Source organism: Erinaceus europaeus, chromosome 16 (genome assembly GCF_950295315.1).
Source record: "Erinaceus europaeus chromosome 16, mEriEur2.1, whole genome shotgun sequence".
NCBI classification, from domain to species: domain Eukaryota; kingdom Metazoa; phylum Chordata; class Mammalia; order Eulipotyphla; family Erinaceidae; genus Erinaceus; species Erinaceus europaeus.
The window spans coordinates 60,616,465-60,640,063 of NC_080177.1; the positions used below are offsets into that span (position 1 = coordinate 60,616,465).

Consider the following 23,599-nt stretch of genomic DNA (forward strand, 5'->3'; position numbering starts at 1 on the left):
TCCCTGTCTACTTTCTTACACTTAAACTTCCATTTGGAATTACAACATCCAAATCCAAATGTTTCTTTTGTAAAGGATTTATAGAGACCCAGACAAAAATAGTCTCTTTTTTTTTTCACTTCTTAGTATTTATAACAAATTAGAAGCTTCCCCCAACCCAAAAAATGTAAATTTATTTTCTTCTAATCATTCTCTTATATATGAGTGAGTATACGTATTTATTTTTTTCCCTTAATCAGCCTAGGTTTGGGTTTACTTTTCTTGCATCTCCATTCTGATATTTCATCAAAAGACCAAAGCTAGCAAATAAAAGCTATCCTGGTTTGGAAGTGTGGGATAGCTATCAGAGGAAGTCTCAAAACATGGGAGGGGGGGGCGCGCCAGGGGGAATCAATGAAGGAGCCAAGAAACAGTTTGAAAATCAATCTAAGTTCATACTACAATCTTTAACATTGAACTATGTTTCTTAATTTATAGTATGGCTCTTCCTAGTTTATAAAATGACCAACAATCCAAGACAACAAATGATGGATCACTTTGTAAGTTTCTTCATAATTCTTTTAAAAATCAAATTTCCTTGGTGTAATTTAAAATATCTTTTAAGAAAGAAAATAGATATTATTAAAACAGAAATCTATACAATGTTTCTTGAATCAAATGAAATATCTACATACCTCCTTGGTGTGGAAAGAAAAAAAATACTATGGCTCTTACAGCCCAAATGAACTATTTTAAAAATAATACCAATGAGAACTGAAGTCATGTAGTTACCAATGGAATTTCTACTACATTCTTTTATATTTAAGAAGCAAACATTGAAGGCAACACTTCAATTCTGTTCATGTTGAAAAAGTTATATATAACTATTTTCTCCAAGAAGTAAGTTTACCAGCCTTCACTAGGCATTTTTCAACTTGAAAAGTATGTGCAACAAAACTATTACTCTAAAATGTACTACAACTCTATTTCCAAAAAGGGGGGGGAGATGTACAGTATTTTATTCCTTAAAAATCTTAACTTTCAAGATCATGTTAATTTACTTTCTCTAAATTCTATAGATTACTAAACCTGTCTCTCAAACAGAAAAAATAAGGGGAGATGAGGAAAGGCATATGATTTCAACCATCTAGGGCAAATACTAGGTGACCAAATTAAGATACTATTTTTGAAAATTATTTTCTAAATTAATAAAATGAATGAGAGATTAATTTTATTATCAGAATTCTGTTGTAATCCTTCCTTAGGATAACCAACCCCATTCCCTATAGATTTTATAATCAATAAACAAAGAATGATAAAATATATGCTAACCTGGGTTAAACATCTTTTCCTAAACATGACCACAAAAATAGGTTGTCATTTATTCATCTGCATTATGTAAATTTGGTTCTAACTCAATTAGATCATTAGTGTTATTTCCTGAAAGTTAAAAACAGGCATAGCCATTCTTTCAACCCAGTAGGTTATGGTAGTATTCTAGAGTCAGGGTGAGGGAGATAGTATATGGTTATGCAAACAGACTCTCATGGCTGAGGATTCTTGGTTCAATCACCTGCCCCACCAGTGTTTTGGTGTAAAAAAGCAAAAATAAAAATTTCCAGGGTCGGGCAGGCGTAGATAGCATAATGGTTATGCAAAGAAGACTCTCATGCCTGAGGCTCCAAAGTCCCAGGTTCAATCCCCTGCACCACCATAAACTAGAGCTGAGCAGTGATCTGGTAAAAAAAAAAACAAAAAAACAAAACCGTAAGACTCTGGGACAGTAGCACAGCAGGTTAAGCGCAGGTGGCGCAAAGCACAAGGACCAGGGTAAGGATCCTGGTTCGAGCCCCTGGCTCCCCACCTGCAGGGGGGGGTCGCTTCACAGGTCTGCAGGTGTCTATCTTTCTCTCCCCTTCTGTTTTCCCCTCCTCTCTCCATTTCCCTCTGTCCTATCCAACAATGATGATATCAATAACTACAACAATAAAACAAGGTCAACAAAAGGGAATAGATAATAAAAAATAAATCTTATGGGGCCAGGTGGTGGCATACCTGGTTGAGCGCACGTATTACAATGTGCAAGGACCCAGGTTTGAGGCCCTGGTGTCCACCTGTAGGGGGAAAGCTTCCTGAGTAATGAAGCTGGGCTGCAGGTGTCTCCTTGTCTCTCTCCCACTCTGTCACCCTCTTCCCTCTTAATTTCTGGCTGTCTCTATCCAATAAATAAAAATAATAAAAAATATATTTAAAAAAATTTCCAGGGTCGATGCAAATTTTATAGCCTAACATATAAGAAGTGTGGATCAATTTTTAAAAATCTGATGAATCAAAAACTGAGAAAGCACTATAAAGCGGAAGCAAAGCATTAGTGTGAAAATTCTTAGCTTACCCAAATGGTCAGTATGTACATCTAAAAACCCTAAATTCATACTGAAATGGACAGGAAAACATTTCCAGACCCATTTTACTAATACATCCTCTCACATAACCAGATATTTTCCTAAACAGCTGAATCTAGGTGGGATTTCTGTTTAAGCAATCATTTTAAAATGGAGATACGGGAAAAAAAAAAAAAAACATACGGAATGTACTACTAAAATTCAGAACTGGCTTCGAATTTAAGTGGAGCTGGCACCCCCCCCACCCCCGCCCAACACCTGTAGAAGGCAGTATAAGCAAAGACCCGTCAGCACACCTTCACATTTCAGTTTTGACACCTAAGCATTAGTAGCAGTAATAATAAAAGGGGAACGTGTATGACCTACCACAAAGGAAAAAGCAAATTATCGATGGGAACTGAAACTTAAAAACGCGCGCACACACCATCGGTACTGTACGCCTGCCTATCTTGCTCTCGATTTCCAAGTATTTCCATTCCCATTTTATTAAGCAGTGGGCCCCACATGCGATTTCCACCCAACGTTTACAAGGACAGCCGTCTCCCCTCCAACTTTCTCGGAATTCACTCTCGCCCCCCGAGTTCGCCTCCACTTGCCGGGCACCTTCCTTCCCTCCAGCCCCGGCTACACCTCACTCGCGTCCCCAGCCCGGCGGCCGCCGAGGGCGGGTGTGCGGGAGCGTTTCTGTGCAGAAGTGCGCGCGCGCTCCCGAGGCTCCCCACCCCCACCCCACCCCACCCCCACCCCACCCCGATACTTTTCTTCAGTGGCCACGGGCGATCTGGACGTTGCTCTACCGACAACTCCCTCTCACCCGGCCGCGGGCAACCGAGAAGACTTGGTGCCATGCAACTTCCCGCACGCCCTACCGCCGACTTTGGGGCAGCAGATGGGAGACGGGTGGCGAGAACCCCGGGAGGAGCGAGTGGGGGCGGGGGAGAGAGAGGAGAGAAAAGTGAAAGGGCCGATGGCCGGGAAGGGCGCAAGCTGGCCGCCCAGACCGCAGTGCCGCGGCTCCGCGCCCGCCCCCCGCCCCCCGGCCCTCGCCCCCCGTTCCAGGTGGAACTCGTTAGCGGCCGCAGCCGGGCCCGCAGACACCCCACCTCCCCTCCCCGCGCACACCCGAGACCCGGGCAAGTGGGGCCGGCCGACCGGCGCCCACCCCGGCCCCGCCAGGCCTCCGCCGACCCGGGCCCTTCACCTGTGGAGAAAGCGCCCCCTCCCCGCGGCCTCTCTGCCCTTCACGCCGCCCGTGTCCAGCGGGTCCCCCGCCCGGCCTGCGAGGACGGAGCGCGGCGCCGGGTTCCCCTCCGCGGCCGCGGGGCCCCAGCCCCTTCAACTGGTTACAACCGGCGGCGGCGGCGGCCGGAGGGTCCGTGGCGGGGAGGGGAGGGGCGGGCAGGTCCCGCGGGGCCGGGGTCGCGAGGTCCTACCTAAAACCGCCGGTCTCCTCCGTCTCCTCCTCAACGGCAGCGGTCGCGGCGCTGGCGGTGGCGGTGGCGGTGGCGGCGGCAGCGGCAGCGACATTCCTGGGGAGCGCTCCCGCCGCCGCCTCCGCCACTCTCGGCTAGCCTCTCTGCCCCGGCGCGCTCACCGAGAGCCGCGTCCGCACGGCCACCTCCCCCCGCCCTCTCCGACACACACGCCCCGAAACCTTCAGCCCCACGGCGGCCCCCGCAGCGGGGTAACCACCCTCCCTCCCCGCCACCCGCGGCGGCCCCGTCCCTCCCCCCTTCCCCTGCGCCCGCCGCCGCGCCGGGCTCAGTAATGGCGGCCACTCGGGCTCCCTCGCGCTGACGGATCGCTCCCTCTCTCCCGAACTTTACCTCAGCATCACTCCCGGCGCGCACCGCCAGAAACGCACGCGCGCGCGCGCGCGCGCAGCCACACACCCGGCCGGGGGCGGAGTGGCGGCGCAGCCTCGACGGGGCGCGCGCACCCGCGCCACCCTCCCCACAGCCCCCCGCCCCCACCCCTCACCTCGCGACGCCTCCCGCGCCGCGCGCCAGCCTCGGCCCCGCCTCTGCCCTCGTCTCCCGGGAGCCTGGGAAGGCGCGAGCGCTGGAGCGGGAGGGGGGGATGGCGCGCTGGGCCGCGTCCTCGCTGGCGTCTCGGCTCCCCCATTGGCTTCTGCCCCTCCCCCTGCTTCCTCCGCCTCTCCCACCATTGGTTCCCTCTCCTACTCCATTCCTTCTCACCTTTTCCCTTTTCCCCATTGGCGTATTTCTCCTCGGCTTTCCCCTTGCTCGGTATTCTTCTCCTGCGTGCCATCCTCCCACACGTTGGAAGCTGCGTACGGTGCAGCCCAGACCGCGGTTGTGGCCGCACCTCCCTGCCTTCTCCCTTCCCTTCTGTTCCGGTTTCGGTCGGGCGCGGAGAGCAAACCACAATACTGCAAGGGAACCCGATGTCGTGTCGGCCGCACCGAAGCCTCGCCTGGGCAGTGAATAATCCTCCAGAAAATGCTCGCCGCCCCCCGCCCCTCACCCCGCCCCAGGCCTCTGAGCATCAAGAATTCCAGGGAGGGGCCGCTGCGCCCCGGCTGCTTCGCGGGGACTCGCTGGCGGCGGCTGCAGGCTGTGCGCGGGGCTCCGTCTGGGACCCGCTCGCCGAGTGCAGGCGCCACCCGCCCGGAACCCAGTGCCACACTCACCCCGAAGGCGAAACTCCACGGGCGCGAGAATCCCTTTTCCTGCCCACATGGCACAGGGTCGGAGGAAGGCCCTGTCTCAGTTCGTTTTTGTGCAAGTTGAACGAGATGTTAAGATTTGAGGCGGGTTTTAGGTTGGCCCCAAGAAATCCCTATTCACACCACTACCTGCCCAACTTTAGAAACCACAGCCCCCCCCCCCGGCTTTTACTATGCCGCCTTGAATTGCTCCCCCCCATTGCCACCCCCTTTCTTTTTCTTAGACTTATAGAAAGCTCACAAGTTGGGGGGGGGGCTATTACTAGGTTTTTCTGTGTGATCCTTATCTGGGCATTGGCGTTAAATAGGGAAGAAGGTCAAGGGCTGTAGAAACCACTGATTTACCAGAGGACTTGTGACTTTCCCAAGGTCGTCAGAATCTGCCTTACACAAAGTCTTGAGATAGTTGCCAGCAGACAAAAGAATGAATAAAAACATAAATCTAGCCGGGTTCGTTCTTCTGTTGTTGTTTCTGTCGCTGGGGGCTTCACTGCCCTGGGCTGCCTTTTTCATATATAGAGAGAGCCACAGCTCTGAAGCTTCCTCCAGTGTGATGGTGGTGGCTGGGTTCCAACCTGGGTTACACACATGGCAAAGCAGCTGCTAGGGAGCTATTTTGCCAACCTACCCAAGTAAGAAGTTAATAATTAAAACCAAAAAAAAAAAAAGTGGAGGAGAATTTCTTTTTGAGGGAAGTTGTATTTTCTACCATGGAAAATATTTATTGGCAAAAGTGAGCCTATCAAAGTCTTTTAAATTCAAGTTAGTCTATTTCGTATGTTACATAAGGTACTGAAGATAGTCAAAGCTGGTTTTTAGTTATAATGATGCAGCTGCTGCCACACGTAAGTACATTTACTGTCTGTCACTAAAGAAAGAAAGAAGGCCCTTTGGTTTAAAATCTGTTAGAAAATATTTGTCAGTAAATAATGTCAAAATATTCCAGCAAGATCTGTTAGTTTGTTTCACATCCCTGCCCTTCTACTTCCCTATTTTTGAAAGGTAAACTTAACAGAACAAACTAATTTCTCAGTCTCACTCCCTAATTTGGGGTGGAGGGCATGATTAAATTTCTCCAGCTACTCCTCTGTATCTGAATGGTACCAAATTAAGTAAGATCTGTAAGTACTTTTTATTTCAGTTACAAACATTGTCAGGAAAGGATGCAAAAGAAAATTTGAAAGTAAATAAGAAGGGAGAGGGGAAAAAAGGAGATGAATAGTTAGGGGATTAGAGGAGGGGGTCACAGGATCAAAGTATACTGTAATCAGTAGGCATACTGTATGTACTTGTCTGTTGACAAGTTCATACGTTTAAATACATTCCTTGACACTTGTACTGAAAGTCCTTAAACTTGTAACTTGAGTGAATGGGTACTAGAGGGAGTCTATTCTAAAGATACATCAACATTTTTATTTCCAGTACTGCTGAGATCTTCTGCCAGTTGTGTGTGTGTGTGTGTGTGTGTGTGTGTGTGTGTGTGTGTAAGACCTGGCCTCCACTGGGAGAAGCTTTGGTGCTGTGACCTATGTCTGTCTTTCTATCTGAAAAAGTCAGTTCAGAGCAATAAAGCCTAAGTAATGGGGGGGGGGGCAGGTTAGAAATTTCATAACCATGGACATGTATCAATATAAACTAAAGTCACATTAGGACATTTAAGGCAAACAATAAAATGAAGGTACAGTCTTCACCTTCTTCATATTATTGCTTCCTTTAAAACAGAACATGTTATGGGAGGAAAAAGACTTAAAATCTTATGTTCTCATAATGAAGTCTCCAGAAAATATAACAAACAAAAAAGCCATAGTTTCAAATTATAATGTTCACAACTGTCTTATTTAACAGATCTGGAACTTTAGAACTTTGCGTTCTTATTGCTACTCATAGTTCAGAGCAACTTACACTACAAGTGAGTTCATCAGCTTTTATCATTTTGTGTCACTTGTTTGTCTCAATACAACTTTTCTATACTAATAAAAATAGAAATTGTAAGCCAAATTTATATGGTAGAAAATACTTGACTATTATAAATTAAAGGCAATAAAAATAGAAAAAACTCAATTAAAAATAAAATTATGCATTTTAAATTTAAGAGCTATGCCTTCAGAGAAGTAACTTTAAATACCTAGTATCCACAACCACAAGGGAAAATTTTTGAGAAAATGAATTTTTATGTACAAACATACAGGTAAGTAGAAATGGAGTGCTACCTTGTCCTGTTAGACCAATGACTCTTACATAAAATCAAAAAGAAAAAAAAAAAATCAAGCACTTGTTCTGATGTACTACATAATTAAAATCACCCAAAGCTTTGTTAATTTACTTTGATTTCTTGTTTATTACCTTTATTTATTTATTTTTTAAATAATTATTTTAAAGATTCTATTTATTTATGAGAAAGATAGGAGGAGAGAGAAAGAACCAGATGTCAGTCACTCTGGCACGTGTGCTGCCAGGGATCAAACTCAGGACCTCATGCTTGAGAGTCTAAAGCTTTACCACTGCACCACCTCCCAGACCACATATTACCTTTATTTTTTAATTTACTGGATAGAGACAACCAGAAATGGAGAAGGAAGGGGGAGGTAGAGTGGGTGAGAAACAGTGAGACACCTGCAGCACTGCTTCATCAGTTGTAAAGCTTCCCCCCTCCCCCTACTGCAGGTGGAGATTGGGGGCTTGAACCTGGGCCCTTATGTATTGTAACATATGTGCCCAACTAGGTGTACCACCAACCAGTCTCTGTTCACTTACTTTCAAAAAAGTTAATAGAATAAGATTTCAGTGATGGATTTTAGGTTTTTAATTTGAATATCATTCTCCATAAATGTTTAGTTCTTTAACACACCCTATTAAAGTATTAGTATGCATCTTTTTTGGATAAGAAGAATGACAGCCATAAAAATATGTTATCATAATACTGGCTTTTACCATGAGTAGTAACACCACACTATTCATATGTTTGATATGATTTAGCTTCATACCCTTTATAAGCACCTACACCCCCTGCTGGAATCTATGATCATAATTTCTTTGACTTTCATAGTCTCTATAGAGAACATCTGAACAAGTAAATAAAGAGACATTCTACTCATAACAAAATTGATCATGATTTTTGCCTGAAAGAAGATAGGTTTTTGGAGAACAAACTACCTCAGAGTATTACCTTGATTATAGACATAACATACAAAGAAGCTGGAGAAAAATAAATACTAACCAAAGCACTGAAAGACTGTTTACTTATTTCCTCCTGAACTTCAGAATAATTTCTACCACCAACAACTCTGACTTAACAGCCACCTTATGCCTAGACTACTCATTTTCTCCTGAAGTCATAGTTATAACTTTTAGGAGAAGGGAGGTCAGAGTGAGATGGAGCATTATAAAAAAAATAAAAATCAAGATACCAATAATCACAGTAGTCATTTGCTGAGTTAAGGTGCTGAAAAGGCTTTCTCCAAATTTGTTTTATGGCCACCAATCATATTTTCAGCTTGAAGAAGGTATTAATTATGTTTTGGCTGTTACCATAGAAAATATTTTGACAAGAATAAAGGTAATTGTGAACATAGGATTGAAACAGGAGGAAAGTAATGCATCGGCCTTCCTGGCATTTTGTTTCACAAAGCCTTGTTCTGGTGATTTTCCAGAATTATACTTTCAGACTGGAATCCTAAAGATGGCATCAGAATCTAGCTTCAAAATGTCATGCTCATGTCTCTCTGGTTCTAGGACATACTATTTTAATAATTAGTGTTTAAAAGTTTTTATTTTTTTGGTAATGAAGAGTCCTTTTGAAGAAATAACAATTCATTTAGATCCCACCAGTACAAATTCTTTAATTAGACAAAAATCTTCAAGGTATTTTCTCTCACAAAAGAAGGTATTGTTGAGCCATCTGGACCCTCCATTGAGTTTTTATGAAAGATCAAAGCTTGAATTTAATCAGCTCCTACAGGTTAATCTCATAAAGTTAAAAAATATATATTGTTCCAAAGATTGCTAACCAAAGCCTCTCTGAGATTGTTAACTACTATCATTTGAGAATTGTTACAATGGGAAATACCAGCTTGTATTGCTTGACTTACCATAATGCATAACTTTTGTGAGTATCTTCTATTCCCACTCTCCTTTAGACCAAATTTAGACTGTAAGTCTCTATAGCAAGAAATCACAAGTGAATGTGTGGCCCAATACAATAACAAGTATACTCAAAGAATGTTCAATAATAATAGTATGAAACACTCCTTGTTTTGTGAATTTATTACTAACAGAAGATAGATATATATTAGTGAAGTGCCAACTGATATAATCACTTTGGAAAATACAAATTACTTTTAAACTGCTGAATTAGCCTGTAAAAGTTGAGTTAGTTGTCCTTCCTAATCACTTTTCATATTTCTCCACAATTATAACATCACTTGAGTAGGTAAACATGCAATGGCAACATGCAATGGTGGATCTGGAACATCAGAGAACATTCTAAAGAACTGGTGCAGCATGAGTTTCTGAAATCAGTATTATGGTGGCTAGTCACTTCACACTTAAAATTTCGTCATTTTACCCTACTATTACAAGCTGAGTGGATGGTACATGTTTACTTTGCTAGTCTATGCTTTTGCATTTTCTTCAAAAAGTTTCTCAAGTTACACAGAAATTCTGGATGGACATAGGTACTCTTTCTTATACACCTATCACATGTACAGAATAATACTATCTTCTTCAAATAGCCTTCCCTTCTCTTTTCAGCACAGGCCAAAACAGAGTTCTCCTAGACACATCATTTGTTTCTAGCTTTGGTTCCCACAGGAATATACATAAGCTATCTTCTGTTCTTCTTGCCTCACCCCCCCAAAAAATATATACACATTAGAAATTTTGAGATTTTACATTTATTTTTAAAATGTAAAATAACGTATCAAAAATTCATTAAAAGTCCAGATGTCTTTTACAAGCCAAATTCTTACAAAATTAAATTTAAATTGAGTCAAATAAGTTTAAACGATGTTTATTGAAGTAGAAACTATGCATTATAATGTTGGTGAAAAAAGTCGGGCTTTAAATAAAGATACTGGGAGTCGGGCAGTGGTGCAGCGGGTTAAGCACATGTGGCGCAAAGCGCAAGGACAGGCTTAAGGATCCTGGTTCGAGCCCCTGGCTCCCCACCTGCAGGGGAGTCGCTTCACAGGTGGTGAAGCAGGTCTGCAGGTGTCTATCTTTCTCTCCCCCTCTCTGTCTTCCCTCCTCTCTCCATTTCTCTCTGTCCTGTCCAACAACAACGATATCACTAACAGCAACAATAATAGCTAAATAATAATATTAAAAAAAATTTTTTAATTCTTAAAAAAATAAATAAAGATACTATGTCTTTATATTTATAAAAAGATAAGGTTTTGAAAACAAGATGAGGGAGTCGGGCTGTAGCACAGTGGGTTAAGCGCAGGTGGCGCAAAGCACAAGGACCGGCATAAGGATCCCAGTTCGAACCATTTCTCTCTGTCCTATCCAACAACAACAACAATAATAACTACAACAATAAAACAACAAGGGCAACAAAAGGGAATAAATAAATAAAATAAATATTAAAAAAAAATGAAAACAAGATGAAAAGGTACTGGGCTGTGGTGCACTCAATACAACACACACATTACCAAGTGCAAGAAACTGGATTAAAGTTCCTTGTCCCCACCCTGTATGGAGGAAAGCTTCATGAGTGGTGGAGCAGTGCTGTAGGTGTCTCTCTTTCTCTCTTCCCCTCACTCTCTATGCCTCTCTGTTTGTATCAAACAAAAAAAAGGAGAAAATAAGACAAGATAATTGATTGATCTACATATCATTAGAATTTTGAGGAAGCCCAGAAGTGGTACACCTGGTAGAACACACATATTACAATGCACAAGGACACAGGTTCAAGTCCCTGGTCCTCATCTACAGGGGAAAGCTTTGCCAACTGATAAAGCAATAATGTAGCGTGCTCTCTCTCTCTCTCTCTCCAACCCCCTCCCCCACCTTCCCTCCCTCCATTTATCCCTCCCCATCTCCTGTCAATTTCTATCAAAAAATAAATAAATAGAATTGTGGTCTAGAGTATGGGATTATAATCAGGTTTTATATCCTTTTTCTTTTCTGTAGTTTCTAACTTTTTTTTTTTTTTTGCCTCCAGTGTTACTGCTGGGGCTAGGTGCCTGCACCACGAATCCACTGCTCCTAGAGGATATCCCCCCCCCCCCTTTTTGCCCTGGTTGTTTTATCACTTTTGTGGTTTTTATTGTTATTGTTATTAATGTCATTGTTGTTGGATAGGACAGAGAGAAATGGAGAGAGGAAGGGAAGACAGAGAAGTGAAAAGAAAGACACTGGCAGACCTGCTTCACTGCTTGTGAAGCAACTTCCCCCTGCAGAGGGGAACCAGGGGCTCCAACCAGAATCCTTAAGACAGTCCTTGCCCTTCACGCTATGTGCTTAACCCGCTGCGCTACCACCCGACCAACAGTTTCTAACTTTTTACAATAAACAGACTATTTTTTAAAATCTTGCTTTCCCCTCCTTTAGTTGCCCTTGTTGTTTTATTGTTGTTGTAGTTATTATTGTTGTTGTTATTGATGTCGTCGTTGTTGGATAGGACAGAAAGAAATGGAGAGAGGAGGGGAAGACAGAGAGGGGGAGAGAAAGACACCTGAAGGCCTGCTTCACCACCTATGAAGAGACTCCCCTGCAGGTGGGGAGCCAGGGGCTCAAATTGGGATCCTTAGGCAGGTCCTTGCTTAGGCGCCATGTGCGCTTAACCCACTGCGTTTCCGCCCGACCCCCAACAGACTATTTCTTTTTTCTTTTTTCTTTTTTTTTTTTTTTTTAGTATATCTTGTTTATTTTCATTGAGGTGTAGTTAGGGTTAGTTTACAAGGCTGTCATATACAATACAATATACATTTTTTAAAATAATTTATTTCTTTATTGGGGAATTAATGTTTTACATTCAACAGTAAATACAATAGTTTGTACATGCATAACATTCCCCAGATTCCCATTTAACAATACAACCCCCACTATGTCATTCATCATCTTTCATGGACCTGTATTCTCCCCTCCCACCCACCCACCCAGACTATTTCTTACATAATTAAAAACTTGCTATTGTTTGGTGATTGGTGGAAACTAAGCTTTTGGTGGTGAGCATGATGTAGTATATACAGATGTTGATTTATAATGCTGTATAACTAGAGTTTTTATAATGTTATAAGCCAATGTCCTTTAAAAATTAATTTTAAAATTCATTCAATTAAAAATAATTTGAGGGGGGACGGTGTGGTGGCGCACCTGGTTGAGCGCACATGTGACAATGCTCAAGGTTGCGGGTTCGAACCCCCAGTACCCACCTGCAGGAGGAAAGCTTTGCAAATAATGAAGCAATGTTGCATGTGACTCTCTTGTCTCTCTCTCTCTTTATCACCCCCTCGCTCTAGGTTTCTGGCTATCTCCAATAAATAAAGATAATAACAAAAGATAATTTGGGAGTCGGGGGCTGTAGCGCAGCGGGTTAAGCGCAGGTGGCGCAAAGCACAAGGACCGGCATAAGGATCCCGGTTCGAACCCTGGCTCCCCACCTGCCGGGGAGTCGCTTCACAGGAGGTGAAGCAGGTCTGCAGGTGTCTATCTTTCTCTCCTCCTCTCTGTCTTCCCCTCCTCTCTCCATTTCTCTCTGTCCTATCCAACAACGACAACAACAATAATAACAACAACAAGGGCAACAAAAGGGAATAAATAAATAAAAATAAATAAAATTTAAAAAAAAAAGAAAAATGTAAGCCTGCAGAGCAGTGCCTATTCTACTTTACAGTGAATTGTTAACCAAATTGCAGAGTTAACAATAAAAAAAATATTAAAAAAAAAAAAAAAAAAAAGATAATTTGAGGGGCCAAGTGATGGTGCATCTGGTTAAGTTCAGATATTACAGAGAACAAGGTCCCAGGTTCAAGTGCCTGGTCCCCACTTGCAGGGGGGGAAGCTTCACAAGTGGTGAGGACTACAGGTGGCCCTTTCCCTCTCTACCTCCGTCTCTCTTCTCAGTTTCTCTCAGTCTCTAGCCAACAATAAATAAATAAATAAAAATATTTTAAAAATAATTTGAATAGGGGGTCGGGCAGTAAGGGCAGCGGGTTAAGGGCACACGTGGCGCAAAACGCAAGGACCAGCATAAGGATCTCCGTTTGAGCTCCCTGCTCCCCACCTGCGGGGGTGGGAAGGGGGGAGGGGAGAGGGCCACTTCACAAGTGGTAAAGCAGGTCTGTAAGTGTCTGTCTCTCCCCCTCTCTATTCCCTTCCTCTCTAGATTTCTCTCTGTCCTATCCAGCAACAATGACAGCAATAACAACAATAATAACAATAACAAGGGCAACAAAAGGGAAAAATGATTTGAATATAGATTATAGTGATGTTGCAAATTGAGAGCCCATTTATAAAGCAAGTTAAGATAAAATATTGTGAAGCAGTTGAACTGCCTTATATGTATCTATTTTCTCTTATCTGTTTCCCACTCTCACTCATGCTTCTTCCTTTCTTTTTTTACTTTTTATTTCTCTATCTTCTTTTCCTTCTTCTTTGTCCTTTGAGCCTTCAACAAACCACCATGGGCATTGCTTGGTTCCATCAGAAGCTGATGTAATGGAATAAAATGGTCTAGGCAAATGTATTATTATTATTATTATTATTATTATTATTATTGGCAAATGTATTATTACCACAATACTATTATACTGCCATTGATGACTTTTAAAAAATTTATTAGAAACTAAGACATATCAGTCAAAATCATATATGTATCATAATAGTTTAGTGACTCCTGGTTTCTTTTTTATTTATTTATTTAAATTTTAATTTCTTTATTGAGGAATTAATGTATTACATTCAACAGTAAATACAATAGTTTGTACATGCATAACATTCCCCAGTTTCCCATTTAACAATACAACCCCCACTAGGTCCTCTGTCATCCTTCATGGATCTGTATTCTCCCCACCCACCCACCCCAGAGTCTTTTACTTCGGTGCAATACACCAATTCCATTTCGGGTTCTACTTGTGTTTTCTTTTCTGATCTTGTTTTTCAACTTCTGCCTTAGAGTGAGATCATCCCATATTCATCCTTCTGTTTCTGACTTATTTCACTCAACATGATTTTTTCAAGGTCCATCCAAGATCGGCTGAAAACGATGAAGTCACCATTTTTTACAGCTGAGTAGTATTCCATTGTGTATATAGACCACAACTTGCTCAGCCACTCATCTGTTGTTGGACACCTGGGTTGCTTCCAGGTTTTGGCTATTACAGATTGTGCTGCCAAGAACATATGTGTACACAGATCTTTTTGGATGGATGTGTTGGGTTCCTTAGGATATATCCCCAGGAGAGGAATTGCAGGGTCATAGGGTAGGTCCATTTCTAGCATTCTGAGAGTTCTCCAGACTGTTCTCCACAGATGTTGGACCAATTGACATTCCCACCAGCAGTGCAGGAGGGTTCCTTTGATCCCACACCCTCTCCAGCATTTGCTGCTGTTACCTTTTCTGATGTATCACATTCTCACAGGAGTGAAGTGATAGCTCATTGTTGTCTTGATTTGCATTTCTCTGACAATCAGAGAATTGGAGCATTTTTTCATGTGTTTCTTGGCCTTTTGGATCTCTTCTGTGATGAATATTCTGTCCAAGTCCTCCCCCCATTTTTGGATAGGGTTATTTGTTATCTTGTTGTTGAGTCTGGCAAGCTCTTTATATATGTTGGTTATTAAACTCTTGTCTGATGTATGACATGTAAAGATCTTCTCCCATTCTGTGAGGGGTCTCTTAGTTTGGGAAGTGGTTTCTTTTGCTCTGAAGAAGCTTTCTAATTTGATGTAGTCCCATAGGTTTATACTTGCTTTAGTCTTCTTTGTAATTGGATTTGTTTCATTGACAATGTCTTTAAAATTTATGAGGAAAAGAGTTCTGCCAATATTTTCCTCTAAATAGCTGATAGTTTGTGGTCTAACATCCAAGTCCTTGATCCACTTGGAATTTACTTTTGTATTTGGTGAAATACAGTGATTCAGTTTCATTCTTCTGCATGTTTCAACCCATTGTTTCCAACACCATTTGTTGAAGAGACTCTGCTTTCCCCATGTAATAGTCTGGGCCCCTTTGTCAAAGATTAGATGTCCATAGGTGTGGGGTCTCATTTCTGGGCTCTAAGTTCTATTCCACTGGTCAGTGTGTCTATTCATGTTCCAGTACCAAGCAGTTTTGATGACAATGGCCCTATAATACAGTTTGAGATCTGGGAGTGTGATGCCTCCAGTTCTGTTCTTTTTTCTCAAGATTATTTTGGCAATTCTAGGTCTTTTCTGGTTCCAGATAAACATTTGTAGCATTTGTTCTAGTCTCCTAAAAAATGTGCTTGGGATCTTGATGGGAATAGCATTAAATTTGTAGATGGCTCTGGGTAATATATTCATTTTGATGATGTTAATTCTTCCAACCCAAGAACATGGAATATCTTTCCACTTCTTTGTGTCTTTTTCAATTTCTTTGAGTAGTGACTCATAATTTTCAGTATACAAGTCTTTCACTTCCTTGGTTAGATTTACTCCTAGATATTTTATTGTTTTTGTTGCTATAGTAAAAGGAATTGATTTCTGGATTTCAATTTCTTCTAACTTACTGTTTGCATAGAGGAATGCCACTGACTTTTGAATGTTAATTTTGTAGCCTGACACCTTACTGTATTGCCTGATGATTTCCAAAAGCTTCTTGCTGGATTCCTTAGGTTTTTCCATGTATACTATCATGTCATCTGCAAATAAGGAGAGTTTGACTTCTTCTCTTCCAATCTGTATCCCTTGAATTCCTTGCTCCTGCCTGATTGCTATGGCAAGAACTTCCAACACTATGTTGAATAGTAATGGTGATAGTGGGCAGCCCTGTCTAGTACCTGATCTGAGTGGAAATGCTTCCAGTTTTTCACCATTGAGTATGATGTTGGCTGAAGGTTTGCTATATATAGACTCCACTATCTTCAGGAATTTTCCATCTATTCCCATGTTTTTGTAGTGTTTTGATCATAAAGAGATGTTGTATTTTGTCAAAGGCTTTCTCTGCATCTATTGATATGACCATGTGATTTTTGGTCTTGCTTTTGTTGATGTGATGGATCACATTGATTGATTTACGTATGTTAAACCAACCTTGCATGCCTGGGATAAACCCCACTTGGTCATGATGGACAACATTTTTGATATACTGCTGTATCCGGTTGGCTAGAATTTTGTTCAATATTTTTGCATCTGTGTTCATCAGAGATATTGGTCTGTAGTTTTCTTTTTTAGTTGTGTCCCTGTCTGCTTTTTGTTGTTCTTCTTCTAGGTCTTTAAGCTGTGAAATCAGGCTGTTTATTTGTGCTTTTTCTTGTTTCCTAATGTGTGCTTGTATAGCTATGAACTTCCCTCTTAGGACTGCTTTAGCTGTGTCCCAAATATTTTGATAGCTTGTGTCTTCATTTTCATTGAACTCTCGAAACATTTTGATTTCTTCCTTGATTTCCTCTTTGACCCAGAAGTTGTTAAGAAGTGTACTGTTGAGCTTCCACATTTTGGGACTGTTACTAATCTTTTGTTGATTGTTAAGTGTTAGTTTAGTTCCACTGTGGTCTGAGAAGATGCTTGGGATGATTTCAGTGCTCTTGAATTGGCTGATGCTGTCTTTGTGGCCTAACATATGGTCTATCCTTGAGAATGACCCATGTGGATTTGAGTAAAATGTGTATTCCAGTTTCTTGGGATGAATGACTCTGAAAATGTCCAATAGTTCTAGTTTATCTATCTCTTCATTTAGCTCCCTTATGTCTTTATTGATTTTCTGCTTGGATGATCTGTCAAGTTGAGAGAGTGGGATGTTGAAGTCCCCTACTATGATTGTGTTGCTGTTAATATATTGCTGTAGCTCTTTCAGTAGAAGTTTGATATATTTAGATTGCTTCTCATTGGGTGCATAGATGTTAATAATTGTTAAGTCCTCTTGATTGACTGATCCTCTGAGCATTAAGTAGTGTCCATTCCTATCTTTTTTAATCTTATCTATTTTAAAGTCTATCTTGTCAGATATGAGAATAGCTGTTCCTGCCCTTTTTGAGGGCCATTGGCTTGTATGATAGTTTTCCATCCTTTCACTTTAAGTCTGTGTTTGTCTTGTTGAGTTAGGTGGGTTTCCTGTAGACAGCATATTGTTGGGTTGTGTTTTCTGATCCATCTTCCTACTCTATGTCTTTTAATAGGTGAATTCAGGCCATTGACATTTATTGATATCAAAGGATTGAAGATATTTTAACGCCATTCTTGTAGAATTTTACAGTGTTTTGATATATGTCCTATTTGTGGTGGTCTGCTTGTTTATAGGAGACCTTTCAGAACTTCTTTCAGGGCAGGCTTGGTGATGGTTGCTTCCTTCAACTGTTGCTTGTCTGAGAAGGTTTTGATGCTTCCATCTAGTCTGAATGACAGTCTAGCAGGATATAGTATTCTTGGCTGAAAGCCTTTCTCATTGAGCACTCGATAGATATCTTGCCATTCTCTTCTGGCCTGTAGTGTTTGTATGCAGAAGTCTGCTGCTAATCTTATGGGTTTTCCTTTGTAGGTGACTCTTTGTTTTTCTCTTGCAGCCTTCAGGATGCTTTCTTTATCCTTATTGCTTTCCATTCTAAGTATGATATGTCTTGGTGTCTTTAGGTCTGGGTTAATTCTGTTTGGGACCCTCTGGACTTGTTGAATCTTTATGTCTTTGATGTTGTCTAGACTAGAGAAATTTTCAGCTATTATGGCCTGGCAAATACTTTCTTCCTCTCCTTGTCTTTCTTCCTCTGGTATGCCAATAATGCATATATTGTTTCTTTTGAAGTCATCCCATAAGACTCTGTTGTTGTTTTCAGCATCTCTTAATCTCTGTTTGAGATCTCTTACTTCTTTTTTAGTTGTCTCTAATTCATCCTCAATCTTGCTAATTCTGTCTTCAGCCTCATAGATTCTATTCTCTCTTCCCTCTACTGTTTTCTGGAGTTCATCTATTTTGTTGCCTTGCTCTGATACTGTTTTAGCTTGTTTAGCTAGTTGCATTCTTAGCTCAGCAATTTCAGCTTTCAGCTCTCTAATAACCATGAGATAAATAGTATTTTCTTCCATATTCTCATTTGTTGTTCCTGTATTTCTGTTTACAATTTTTTCAAGTTCTTTACTCACTCCTGTTATTATTTCCTTAGCTAATGTTTGGATGTTGAACTCGTTATTTTGTGCTTCACCCTCTGGAGGACTTTTAGCTGGACTCTTGTCCTGGTTCGATTCTCCAATATTTTTTCTTGTTGTTTTAACCATGTTATATATTATGTTATGAGTTCCCTTTATCAGTACTTTTCAAATTATTGATCACTATTGCCTGGATTGACTTGTGTCTAAGTAAGTTAATTAAAGGGTTTACAGTGGTGGAAATTAACAGTTGTTTCAATCCCTGAGTTGGAGCTCAGTGGTTTAAAAGCCTCTTTTTTTTTCTTCCCTGTAGGCTATGGGAGCCTGAGGGCTTTTAAACTATCAATAGGCTTCTTAGCTTAATCACTGACTCCTGACCAAGAGATAAAGCAGGGTGTGGCAGAGATAATCCAGTGGTTATGCAAAGAGACTTTCACAGCCCCTCAGCTATGCCATGGAGGTATAGGTCTTCTCCTGAGTTTCCTGGTTAGATCTCTGTCCCCTGGTGTCCCTCCCTGTCGCTGCTCCAGATTCTGAGGGCAGTAGCAATGGAGACTCAGAGTTGCACTTCGTTGAATCTCTGGGGAGTCCTCTCCTCCCTTCTGCTGTCCCCTTGTTGGTGGAGCAGATTGGAGGTGGTGTCTCAACTGATAAACTGCTGAACTGTTAGCAGTCACTTAATCTCTCCTTAGGCTCCTCTCTCCTCTCTGTCACCAGCCACACGTGTTTGTACTCACCGGTGATTTACTGGGTTCCTGTGGTCATTCTAGTCCTGTCTTGTTTCGGTCCCGGGTGGTCTCCTTTGGTATTCCTAGTTGATCCAGGAGAGGAGAGGAGAGGAGAGTAGAGAAAGCGATCTGCTCGACTCCTGGTTTCTAATGTAAGCTTTCCATTACCATTGCCTAGCCTAATAAAGTTATACTGTTTCCATATATTGACTGTTTAAAAAACAGGAATTGTCAGTAGTTTCCATAATGTTGATAAAACTGATACTCTGATATTTCCCTTTGAATCATAGGTTTTTAATAAAGTATGTTCTCTTTGTATATTTTTGCCTCTGACTTGCTGACACTTGGGCTTTCCTTGGCTCCTGTCACAACAAGGAACTGAGGGATGCTCTTCTAAGTCACAGCATTTAACTTGTAGTGTTCCTCTTCCATTATATATATATTTAAAAAAATGATTTAATAATGATTGACAAGGTTGTGGGATAAGAGGGGTACAATTACATACAGTTCCCATCACCAGAGTTCTGTATCCCACCCACTCCACTGGAAGCTTTCCTATTCTTTATCCATCTGGGAATATGGACCAAAGATCCTTATGGGGAGCAGAGTGTGGAAGGTCTGGCTTTTGTAATTGCTACGCTGCTGGACATGGGTGTTGACAGGTTGATCCATACCCCCAACCTATTTCTATCTTTCCCTAGTGGGGTAGGGCACTGGGGAGGTGAGGTTCCAGGACATATTGGTGAGGTTGTCTGCCCAGGAACCTCCAGTTATATTCTCCATTAGGTATAGCCTAATTCACTTTAAACTACAAGTTTAAAGTAAAGATAAAAATGGACTTGCAGGACCATAGGTAAAAATGGGCAAATATATTTAGATATATGGTAGATGGTATTTAAATACAGATAGATGGTAATAATAGTCAATTTTGTGAGAACTACTGCAGTTCCCAGTAGAGGAAATAGGGGCACAGAACTCTGGTGGTGAGAAAAGTGTGGAATTATACCCCTGTTATCTTATAATTTTGCAAATCAATCTTAAATTACTAATAAAATTTTTATGGCTAAAAAAAAAAAAGATAAAAATGGCCTTACACAGCTTTCTAGTCCTTTTTCCAGCCATGACATCATCTTCCCAGACAATAACTTAGATCCACTTGCATATCAGATGTCAGGCTCAGGAAAAATAAATAAATAAATAAAACACTAGTATAGTCATGGGCTCTTTGGAATATAACTAAAATAGGACTACTAACTATCTACAAAACAGAGACCCCCCAACTCTTCATATTAAACTTTCCAGCCTTTAGGTTCATGATTAGTCAACAATTTGCTTGGCTTTATATGTTAACTCTTTTTTTCAGATGCTAATATAAAGCCAACCGAACTTCCCTGGGCACACGACCCCACCAATGTGTCCTGGAGCCCTGCTTTCCCAGAACCCCGTCCCACTAGGGAACGAGAAAGACAGGCTGGGAGTATGGATTGACCTGCCAATGCCCATGTTCAGCACAGTAGCAATTACAGAAGCCAGACCTTCTACCTTTTGCACCCCATAATGACCCTGGGTCCATACTCCCAGAGGGATAAAGAATAGGAAAGCTATCAGAAGAGGGGATGGGACACAGAGTTCTGGTGGTGAGAATTGTGTGGACTTGTACCCCTCTTATCCTATGGTTTTTGACAGTGTTTCCTTTCTATAAATAAAAATAAAAAAATGGCCTTACAACTGTACAAAGGAATACTGGGTAGTTCAGGAGACTGTGCAGTAGATAAGGCATTAGACTCTCAAACATGAGATCCGAGTTCAATCCTTGGCAGCATGTGTGCCAGTGTGATGTTTGGTTCTTTCTGTCTCTCTTATCTTTCTCATAAATAAATAAATAAATAAATAAATAAATAAATTTCAAAAAGTCTTTGTAAGTTTATTACTGCAAAGGAAACATTCCTCATTCTACTTCAAATGACACTGTGAATTCAATTATAAATTTCAATACTGAGATAAATTATATGTTTTTTTGATAATAGTTATACAAGGTTTGGTAGAGCATTGTCTTATTGTGACCAGTGTCCTTACTAATTGAAGAAACCAATGAAACAGAAATGTGTGCGGAGTGAATTATATTACTCATACATAATACACACATTGTGTATAGTTACTATATATTGTTAACAATAGATTTTATAAATAGTAACCCATGTAACTTTATCATATATCTTTATAGCCAATTTTGAAAATTCAAAAAAAAAGTAATATTGGGGCACACATTCATCACTAGTTTAAAGATCACTGAGTGAGTCAGGAGACCTGAAGTTTTACCTTTAGAAATCATTGAATCTCTCTAAACTGATGTCTCCACATCTATCCCTCTTCCATTCTAGCATCTCATTCAGAATTATTTTGTAGGGCTTGCTTATAGACCAGGCTTCATCTTTCCCTGGTTCACACTTAATACTGACCCAAGCCTACAACCATACCCAGGATAAACCTGTTATTCTTAGCTTCCCTGTTGGTTTTTGTCTGGAGCTCTTACCTCATCCTTCCCTATTTGAAGAAAAACAAAGAAGCTTCTTCTAATTTCTAATCCCACAGTTCTTTATACTCTTATAATATATTCATCGATGTGCTCCTTCCTGACATACATTCCAGAGCATTCCGTAGCCCATCCTGGGTCTCCACAATCTAGTTTAGTAATTTATTCAGGCTGCTCATGGTCTTATCCATGTGTTTTCTTCCTTCTGTCATTTATCATTTATACTATTCCCATCTTTAGCCCAGAAAACTACTAATCTGTCTAAATGAACTTGCCTGTTATAGATAAAAAGCAGAAATGCAATAATACAATATGTAGTCTTAGGCAACTGGATTTTTTTTTTACTTAGCATAACATTTTGAAGTGAATTTAGGCTTTATGTATGTGTTAGTAATTCTTTTTCTTTGCTTTGCTGAACAGTATTCCATTATGCATAATGATATTACTTTCATATTTATCTCTTAAACAGTTGGGTTAACATTTAGATAGTTTCCACTTTCTGGCTATTGTGAATAATGTTGCTATGTGAGTGCATACAGATGCTTGTATGGGAGATAAATAGCATAATGGTTATGAAAAGAGACACTCATGCCTAAGACTTCAAAGCCCTAGGTTCAATTCCCCCTGCACCACCATAATCTAGAGCTAAACAGTGCTCTGGTAAAAATAAACAAACAAACAAACACTTATGTGGATATATTTCTTGGGTGGATGCCTATAGGAAAAATTCAGTGGCCATATATTGGATTGTTGGAAAAGTCATGACATATTTTTCTTTTTTTAATGATATATTTTTCTAAGCAAAAAAAATGCATGATGACATTTCCAACAACCCACTTGTAAAATTTATATTTAACCTTACAAGAAAATGCCAAGCATTTTCCAAACTGGTTGTACCATTTTACATTCCTGTCAACAATGTACAGTTTTGCTTGCTTACAATACTACTTTTCCCCTAATTTGAAAGATGTTATAAATTATTCAAAGTCATTGAATAAAATATTTCCCTCTTCTAAAGCATTATTTTAAATTAATTAATTAATTAATTTTATAAGAGCACTTCTCAGCTTTGGTTTATAGTAGTGCAAGGGATTGAACCTGCACTTTGGAGCCTTAGGCATGAGAATCTGTTTGCATAACCATTATGCTATCTACCCCCACCCTTTTCTAAAATATTCTTACAACCAGTCTGCTTTCTTTCTAGCTTAAACAGGGGAGCTTCTTGTCAGTTATCATATTTGATTTTGTTGTAGAAAGAGTACACTCATTCTGTTAAAAATCTACATGAAGAACTATTAAGTAGTAAGCTATATGCTCCCAGATCCATGACAACAGGGATATCTGTCTTAATACCATGAGCCTTGAACAGGATTTTTGAGGCACTTCAGTTCAGTAAAAAGTAACTACAATTAACTTCCTTCATGGTCCTCGATCCATTTTTCAGTAAGTATTTTTGAAAATGAGTTTACTCTTTTAAGTCAAGGGAATACAGTTTATAAGCATTTTTTAAAGAACTCTTTACTTGAAACCTTGAAACACTGCCGTGTGTTTTAATACTTTGCAGTACAAAGCAACTTCTTGGCCCCAAAAAATCATGTGCCACAGAGATTTAAGAATTAGAAAGGACCCCCACACCTATGGGCATCTAATCTTTGATAAGGGCCCAAAGTATTAAATGGAAGAAGGAGGCTCTCTTCAATAAATGGTGCTGGGAAAACTGGGTTATAACACGCAGAAGAATGAAACTGAACCACCTTATCTCACCAGAAACAAAAATCAACTCCAAATGGATCAAAGACCTGGATGTCAGACCGGAAACTATCAAATACTTAGAGGAAAACATTGGTGGAGCACTTTTCCACCTACACCTCAAGGACATCTTTGATGAAACAATCCCAATTGCAAGGAAGACTAAAGCAGAAACAAACCAATGGGATTACATCAAATTTGAAAAGCTTCTGCACAGCCAAAGAAACTATCACACAAAGAGACCCCTCACAGAATG

The 23,599-nt window shown here is 40.7% G+C and overlaps 1 protein-coding gene across 4 annotated transcripts in view; it reads right to left on the reverse strand.

Annotated features, from left to right (window-relative positions):
• Positions 1-4,718, reverse strand: part of ARHGAP5 (Rho GTPase activating protein 5) — a 63,959-nt gene extending 59,241 nt beyond the window's left edge. Inside the window, exon 1 of one of the 4 annotated variants that reach the window (XM_060175213.1) lies at positions 4,580-4,718. The gene's annotated coding sequence lies outside the window, so the exon portion shown is untranslated. Of the gene's footprint in view, positions 1-3,814; positions 4,144-4,207; positions 4,354-4,579 lie in introns of those variants that run through there. The other 3 variants (XM_060175212.1, XM_007516828.3, XM_060175211.1) reach the window with 3 other exon arrangements.
• Between the last annotated feature and the right edge of the window lie 18,881 nt (positions 4,719-23,599).